We start from the raw sequence: 8,592 nt of genomic DNA, 5'->3' as shown, positions 1-8,592 counted from the left end.
TCCAGCTGGCAGGGCCCAAGCCAGTTAATCCATCCGCAATTCGAAGCCGGCGGGAAAAGGGGTACGTCGGGGTCGTGCTCGGTGACGGGAAGAAAGATCGATAGGTGATCAGTCTATCGATCGGCAGCCACAAGTCAGATAACTTCAGAGGCACTCTGCAGCGTGCTCAAAGCTCTTCGACTTGGGCAGAAGTCGCGTGGAATTTTAAACGGCCAGCAAGCCAATTACTAGCCGCCACGTGTGAATAATTTAGCACTGGCCAATAGCGGGGCACAAATTTGCATCCGAATAGCGGGAACTCTGCACCGTGCATTTCTGTGCTGCAAAGAAGAAATGCATCCTGCAAAGGAAACTGCAAATTGGCGGGAACTCTCCTGCACGCAGGCTCTTAATTGCAGCAGAACACTGTGCCGTGCAAAGGAGCTCTCATGTGGCCAGGAAATTCCATAGTGCCGAGGCACAAAAAATCACTGGGTTGTGACACTTTTATCATAGGCCAAGCCAAGGAGGATTAATTCAGGGGCATGCACAGTCACAGTAACATAGTTATAGAATCAAGCAATGCTCAAAGTACATGAGGAGAGCAATGCTATATAGAAGCATCTCTGTTTAGCCCTCTGATATCTCTAATTGCAACACCACACATGGTATTAATTCATTTTCTTGTAGAGAACACTCTAATGTGTCCTGTCCAGGACCAGATTAACACATAGGCAAATTAGGCACATGCCTAGGGCTTTGAGTTGCGGGGGCCCCTGCTCCTTCCTTCTGTGGTAGTGGCACGAATGGCTTCATCTGCCTCCCTTCCTTTTCCTTCCCCTCCCCTCTGCTGGCCTCACTGCCACAGCAGCTGCTTCCTAGCAGCGGCTCTGAGCTCTTCTCCCCACGTGTGGCAGCACTGGGGTGGGGAGGTTTGCCTAGGGCCCACTAATGGGTTAATCCAGCCCTGGTCCTGTCTTTTCATTATTTACAAAAACACAGGGAATAAACCAAGGATATCATACAGATCAGCCTCGTGATGATCTTGCCTCTCTAGGTTTTCAAACAATTCTAAGAATGAGGATCAAAAAAAAGGGCTTCTAACTCAGTTCTGCTCTACACATACAAATTTTGCTAATACAGCTATTCATGCATGTCAGTTACAAGAGAAAAAAGTCACACTGTTGCAGGATGGGCCCTGGGGAAGCTGTGGTGACCTCTAGGGGCTACCCAAATTCTGCCCATATTCCCAGGCTTCTATATAGACTTCCCTGTTTATCTCACCAGCCAGCCCTTTATGTTCTTTTGATATTGATTGGAAGAATGCCTCTGAGCCCTGGACTGCTCTCACTGGTGCCTAACCAACCTATTTGACATCTTGTGGCCTCTGGGTCCTCTGCCCACTAGCCAAAACTATTCAGTTTTCCATGAGACTAACAGATACATAGATTCACAGAAGTTTAGGGCTGGAAGGGACTTTGGGAGCTCATCGGGTCCAGTCCAGATGCTCCAGGCAGAGAAGACTGCTGGGGTCAAATAACCCCAACCAGGTCCAGTCTCCTTTTTAAGATCTCCAGGGTGGGTACCTGCACCACCCACACTGGGAGTCTACTCCAGAGTCTGGTCACACAAACTGTGAAGAAGTTTTTCCTTATACCCAGTCTGAAACCTTCTTTTAGGAGTTTATGTCTTTTTCTCTTGGTTTTTCTCTGGGGAGCTTTCATGGATAGTTGTTTGCCTAACCCAGGGGTCAGCAACCCCCAGCACGTGTGCTGAGCATGGCACACAAGGCCATTTTGTTCAGCACACCACCACCAGCCCGGGCTCTAAGCATTTGCTGCCAGCCACAGAGCCCAGGCTGCTCCTAGCAGGAGGCTGGCAGGGTACAAGCCCTGCTGCAAGCAGACTGGGCTGCTTGGACCACCTGCAGCGAGGAGGCTGCAAACAGCTGCTCTGGGTTTCGGCATGTCAGCACTCTGGCACCTTCCAAGGTAGACATTGTGTATTTTTCAGAACTCCGGTCAAAAAATGTTGCCTATTCCTGACCCTGATGCTCTCGGCTTATATATTTGTAAGCTGCCACCAAATCCCCCCAAAGTCTTCTCTTTTCTAGGCTGAACAGTCCCATATATGTCAGCCTTTCCTTTTCTGGCTTGCTCTTCAGGCCTCTAATCATATGAGTGGCTCTTCTCTGGACTTTCTCAAACTTCTTCGCATCCTTCTTGAAGTGTGGCACCCAGAACTGGATGCAGTACTCCAGCTGTGGCTTCACCAATGCTGAGTAGAGTGGGAGAATAACTTCCTTAGTTTTGCTTGAGATGCATCGGTTGATGCATGCCAGTGTATTGTTTGATTTGCTAACGGTAGCATCATACTGGTGGCTCATATCAGTTATGACCCCCAGGTCCCTATCATAGCACCACCAAGCCTATAAGTTTGTTGCAGATTTTTCCTCCCCAGATGGAGCACTTTACATGTCTCAGTGTTGAACAGTATCTGGTTCCGATTTGCCCATTTAACTAATCTGTCTAGGTCTTCTTGGATTCTCAGCCTACCCTGATGCCTGGCTGCACTTCCCCAAAGCTTAGTGTCATCAGTAAACTTTGCCAGTGTGCTTTTCATCTCCACATCCAGGTCATTGATGTAAATGTTGAAAAGCACTGGTCCAAGTACCGAACCCTGGGGGACCCCACTGGCTACCTTCCACCAGGTCGACACACATCTGTCTATTAGTACTGTCTGGGTCTGACCCTGCAGCCAGTTTCCCACCCATCTGACCATTGAATTGTTGAGCCCATAGTCCCCTAGTTTTATCCTGAGAACCTCATGGAACACCAAGTCAAAGGCCTTCCTAAAGTTCAAGTAAATGAGGTCGACCTCATCTCCCTTATCCAGGCTGTGAGTAATCTGGCCATAGAAGGAAATGAGGTTAGTCAGATGTGACCTATCCATGACAAAACTGTGTTGGTTGTCATTCAGAATTTTACCTTCTATTAGCTTATCGCATATGGACACTTTGACAAAATTTTCAAGGATTTTTCCAGGTATTGAGGTCAGTCTGATCGTCCTGTAGTTCCCTTGGTCCTCTATCCTCCCCTTCTTGAAGATGGGCACAACATTAGTCTTCTGGGACCTCTCCTGAGTGCCTCTAATTCTCAAAGAGGTTTGCCAGCAATGCTGTGATGACTTTGGCTTGTTTGTTCAGCACTCTCAGAAGGAGTTCATCTGATCCTGCTGACTTATAAATATCCATCCTCTCTAGTGGTGCTTTCACCACCTCTATGTTGACTGTTGGTAGGTGATCAACCCTACTGTGACTATTCTGCATCATATTTGCATTTGGCAGGCTATCACTCTTAGACTGGTGAACTACAGATGCGGAGTACTCATTCAGGAGTTCAGTTTTCTCCTTGGTGTTGGTCATCAGATGTCCAGATGCATTGAGCAGTGGTCCCACATTTCCATTGGTTACCCTCCTGTTACCTATGTACCTATAGAAGGACTTCTTATTGTCCTTGATTTCAGTTGCTAACCTGAATTTGGTCACCGCCTTTGCTTTTCTAATCTGTCTGCTACAGGTGTGGGCTAATCTTATGTAATTCTCCTTGGGGCCTATTCCTAGCTTCCATTGTTGGTAAGCTTCCCTTTTCTTTTTCAGAAGATCTGTGACTTCCCTATTGAGTCGCGATGGTCTCCTGGCCCCTGTGCCACCTTTTTTGTGTACAGGTATAGACAACTTCTGTACACCGAAGATCATATCCTTGAGGAATGACCACTCTTCATCCACACTCTTTTCCTGTGGTCCATGATCCCAAAGGGCATTACTCACTAAAGCCCTTAGCTTATTGAATTCAGCATTTTTAAAGTCAAGCATTTGTACCTTACTGACAGATTTCCCAGCCCTATGATGCACAGTGAAAGTGATAGGTTGTGGTCACTGTTGCCTAGGTTACCTTCTATCTTCAGATCACTCACCAGCTCATCCCCCTTGGCCAAAACTAAATCTAGGAGGGCATTTCCTTTGGTCGGCCTGTATACTTCCTGAGACAGGTAGAGCTTGATACAAGTCAGTAATCTATGCGACTGATCATATCTGGCCGAGTGTTCTTCCTCGGAGATGTCTGGGTGGTTAAAGTCACCCATGATGACCATATCCCATGGTCTCACAGCCTTTTCCAGTTCTCTGGAGAATTCCAGATCTAGCTACTCATCTTGATTCAGAGGCCTGTAATATATTCCTACAGTTAGGTCCATTTCACCACATCCCATACTGTATCTAGAACCTATTGGTACTAAGGAAGGGGTCTCACATCTCCCTTCCTTAGTACCAATTTCAGCTTCCAAGGAGGTGCACTGTTCTTTTACATATAGAGCTACACCTCCACCCTTTCCCCCCTATGCAATCCCTCCTAAGCAGGGTGTAGCCCTCTATAACTACAGTCCAATTGGATTGTATGGACCTATCAGTGCCTGGCTGACACTGTGAGCCAGACTGATCATTATTTAAGCCTTAGAGCTCTTAATCATGGTCTCCAACCTCCCCCATAGCTATGACCATGTCTTGCGAGTGTCACTGTCTCCATTTATCTTCCTGTATAGGCTTTGGCCTTCTTGCCTTAGCCTACAGGCTACCCGGACTGTAGACTGGTAGCCTACGCCTACTGGCTCTGGCCAGGCCTTTCAACCTCATACTCTTGTTGGCCTCTGGCCACCTCAGTTGCACCTGCTGGGCTCAGATTCTGACCCATTTGGCCTTAAGCTGCCTTTGTTGCTCCACTCTCAAGGTGAGGCCCTGGCCTTCTTGGCCTCAGCCTGCTTCTATCTCATGCCCCTGCCCTTGGAAGAGATCAAAACATTGCATGTCCCTCAAGCACGTTTCTGGTCTTTCTACCTGTACAGCCACTATCCAGTCCTCTGGTATAAAACTAAAAGAAAAATGGAAGCAATCACTTTAAACTCATTTAAACTCTCAAAGCCCCCCTGGGACAAGCCACCTCCGCACTCCCTGGCTCTCTCAGTCCTGGAAGTGCTTGCCAAGTTCTGCAGCTCCCACTCCTCCCCTGCCTGAGCTATCAGGAGCTCATCTCCCTGTAGAGTTCAGGACTGCCCTGCCCCTCTGCCTCTGGGACCCAGACTTATATCCCCTGGGCTCCTCCCCTTCTGGTCAGATGTTCTTCTGACTGGCCACAGGTTTGCTCCCTCAGCTTCCAGAGCAGCTTACCGTTATTTTTCTGGCCAAACTGTAGTAGTGCCCTTGCTGCCTAACCAGGACACTGCCCTATTATCCTATTGCTAGGTAACTAGCTCCACTTGAAGCCAATAGCCCAGAATCTACTATCTTCCACCACCCAGGGACATGCCTGCTGTTGCTTCTCCCTTAAAGGAACAGGAACTTCTGGCTCCTTGTTACATATAGCCTTAGGCAACCTTGTTCTGTTATCAAAAGTTCAAGTGTAGGTGCAAGTACCTTGGGCCAGAATTTCAAAAATGTCTAGGTAACTAACTCCTGTTGTATTCAAAAGAGGTTGGAATTCATTTAAATTCTTTTTAAAAGTCTACTTCCTACAAGTTGTTATTTTCTTCCTTCTTATTGGTTTTTCTTATGGAGGCATATGCTTGCCTGAGTGAAGAAGGATTGTATTATCTAGCTCTAAGTAAAGAAGCTGGATCAGAAGCTCTGTTGATGTAAATGATTTGTCCTAATGTGGGTTTTTTATAAGGTATTTTGCAAATATTTGAGAGATAGAAATACTGCATTTTCCTAATTATTATGATCCTATTTATTTGCATATCTAACCAGTTTGAATTACGGTTTTTCCATTTTAATATACATTTTAAGAAATAAACTTTGATTCAGTAGATTTGTAATTACTGAGAAAAAATGATGATTCCTCAAAGTATGCAATAAAGAATTTAAAAAATAATCAATGCAGCAGTCCCTTTCAGAGATCAAATGGCAGTAAGTTGGATCTCAATGTTTCGCTATTAATTGTTTTTAAGATTTTTTTCCTCCTTTGAGATTTTGAGCTTAATTTAGGTTCAATTTCATTTCTTTCTTATCCTAAATCTGTAATACTGTGCCAGAAGGTTACTGTACTGCATCATACACAAGAGTGCATCCCTGATTGGAGAGGGAAGGGGAGGATGAGTGTGTGATCTCAATTAATCAGTAATAAGGATGAGTGGATGATCTTGAATTATTCATGTGCTTTGCCTCAGTGGATTTGGACTATCTAAATGAGAATATGGCATTTGCTGCAGTTTATAGTTATTATAATGAATGCTTTCCTTAAAGTTGAAATCTGATAATTCCATTTCTTGTTGTATATTAAAGTGAATGAGTCTTACTTTATTTCCACACAAGAATATAGGACTGAAAAGTTTCTCCTGGGTTATTAAGTCCAGCCCTCTGCTTATCTCAGGCAACTGCTTTATATAATCCCTTTCATAAATTGATCAATATTTTTTTTAAGTCACTATTTCTATATAATGTTCCAGAATATCAATCCTAATTTCTTCACATCATAAGGAGTGATTTTTATAATCTTTTAAAATTAATCAAATACAATAATGAATGTTATTGTCTAGAAGAAATTAATTGATATTATGGTGTATCTATATGTTAATCTGTATTACTATACATACTGTCTATATTCCCATACTGTATTACTATGGTTTATCTGTATTACTATCTTTTTCCAGTGATGAATATTACCAACTCCTTACTCAATTATATATTAGTAAAGTAACCGTGGAAATGTCCATTAATCTTGTTACTTCATGGAATAATTCCACAATAAAAAATCTATTACTGAAGGGAGCACTTTATTTGCGGTTTGTTTACCTGTCCCCCTCTTGAAAAAAACAGACTTTAGCATCCAAGCATTTTTAAAAATCCTACTAGGCACATAACAGCATGATTATGTGTCTATCTCCTTCTATATATCTGGCAAGCTATTTCAATAGTAAGATAACCTAATTGGATACAGGATGACAGTTCATTTTGAACTTTGGAAAAGATTTATGATTAAAGCTTAATGCTACAAGGGAACTTTAAATTATCTGATGTTACCTCCTGCATGTAAAAGGCCTTTAAATTTTACTCAGTTTATACCTTTACTGAGCACAATAATGAATTAGTTCAAGCATATCTTCCAGAAAGGTATCCAGCTTCGCTGTGAAGGCATCAAGCCATGGAGTATCTACTACTACTTTTGGTAGTTTTATACTTTAAACAGAGCACTTAAATTCTGTCCCTGTGGGTGTGTCTACACGTTCATTAATGCACCATAGTTACTGAACATTAAGTTTAGTATTTGGTTAATCAAGTACTAAATCAATGTACAGTAACTTATGCTACTGCACAGTAGCACCAGCACAAGGATTTTTAGTGATGCTTACTATGCAATAGCCCAATACTATTGCACAGTAGCGTATTAGCACGGTTTTTGCCTGGCATGCTACTGTGCAGTGTTATTAGGCTACTGTGCAGCTAACATCTTGTGTGGACATGCCCTGTAAGTATTTGCTACTGAATCATTTTGGGGTTCTTTTGAAAACCCATTTCAGTTTTACAATATCCACTTTAACAGGTGGGCACTAGAGGTGTATGTAATATTCTAATTATTGGTTTCACCAATGCTTTATGCAAAGATAAGTTCACCTCCCTTCTCAAAGAATCTTAGAAAATTAGGGTTGGAAGGCTCCTCAGGAGGACATCTAATCCAACCCCCTGCTCAAAGCAGGACCATCCCAATTAGATCAACCCAGCCAAGGCTTGGCTAGCCATGTCTTAAAAACCTCCAAGGATGGAGATTCCACAACCTCTCTGGGTAACCTGTTCCAGTGCTTTACCACCCACCTAGTGAGACAATTCTTAATATCTAACCTACCTTTCCCTTGCTGCAATTTGAGACCATTAGTCCTTTTTCTGTCATCTGCCACCAATGAGAACAGTCTAGCTCCATCCTCCACGGAACCACCCTTCAGGTAATTGAAGGCTGCTATTACATCCCCTCTCAGTCTTCTTTTTGCTAGAATAAATATGCCCAGTTCCCTCAGCCTTTCTTCAGAAGTCATGTGCCCCAGCCCCTGAACCATTTTCTTTGCCCTTCACTGAATTCTCTCCAATTTGTCCACATCTTTTCTGCAGTGGGAAGCCCAAAACTTGACAAAGTACTCCAGATGTGGCCTCACCAGTGTTGAATAGAAGGGAAGAATCACTTCTGTTCATATGCTGGCAACACTGCTACCAAGGCAGCCCAGTATGCTTTTAGCCATCTTGGCAACAAGGGCCCACTGTTGGCTCATATTCGACTTATTGTCCACTGTCAAATGACCCTCAGGTCAGTTTCTGCAGAACTGATGCCTAGCCAGTCATTCTCCCAGCCTATATCAGTTCATGGGATTGTTCCATCCTAAATGCTCTTTCTCATAATCCCTCCCCCCTACTTAAACATTAAGGAATCATTGTAGCGCTAGAAATTTAGAAACGCTTCCTACCAGGATACTCAAGAAGCTGAGGATTAATAGATTCATAGATTCATAGATGTTAGGATTGGAAGGGACCTCAATAGATCATCGAGTCCGACCCCCTGCATAGGCAGGAAAGAG

This window comes from Alligator sinensis, unplaced genomic scaffold (assembly GCF_000455745.1).
Source record: "Alligator sinensis unplaced genomic scaffold, ASM45574v1 scaffold1122_1, whole genome shotgun sequence".
Classification (NCBI taxonomy): Eukaryota; Metazoa; Chordata; order Crocodylia; family Alligatoridae; genus Alligator; species Alligator sinensis.
The sequence above is the reverse complement of the archived record's forward strand: the minus strand, read 5'-3'. Positions refer to the sequence as shown.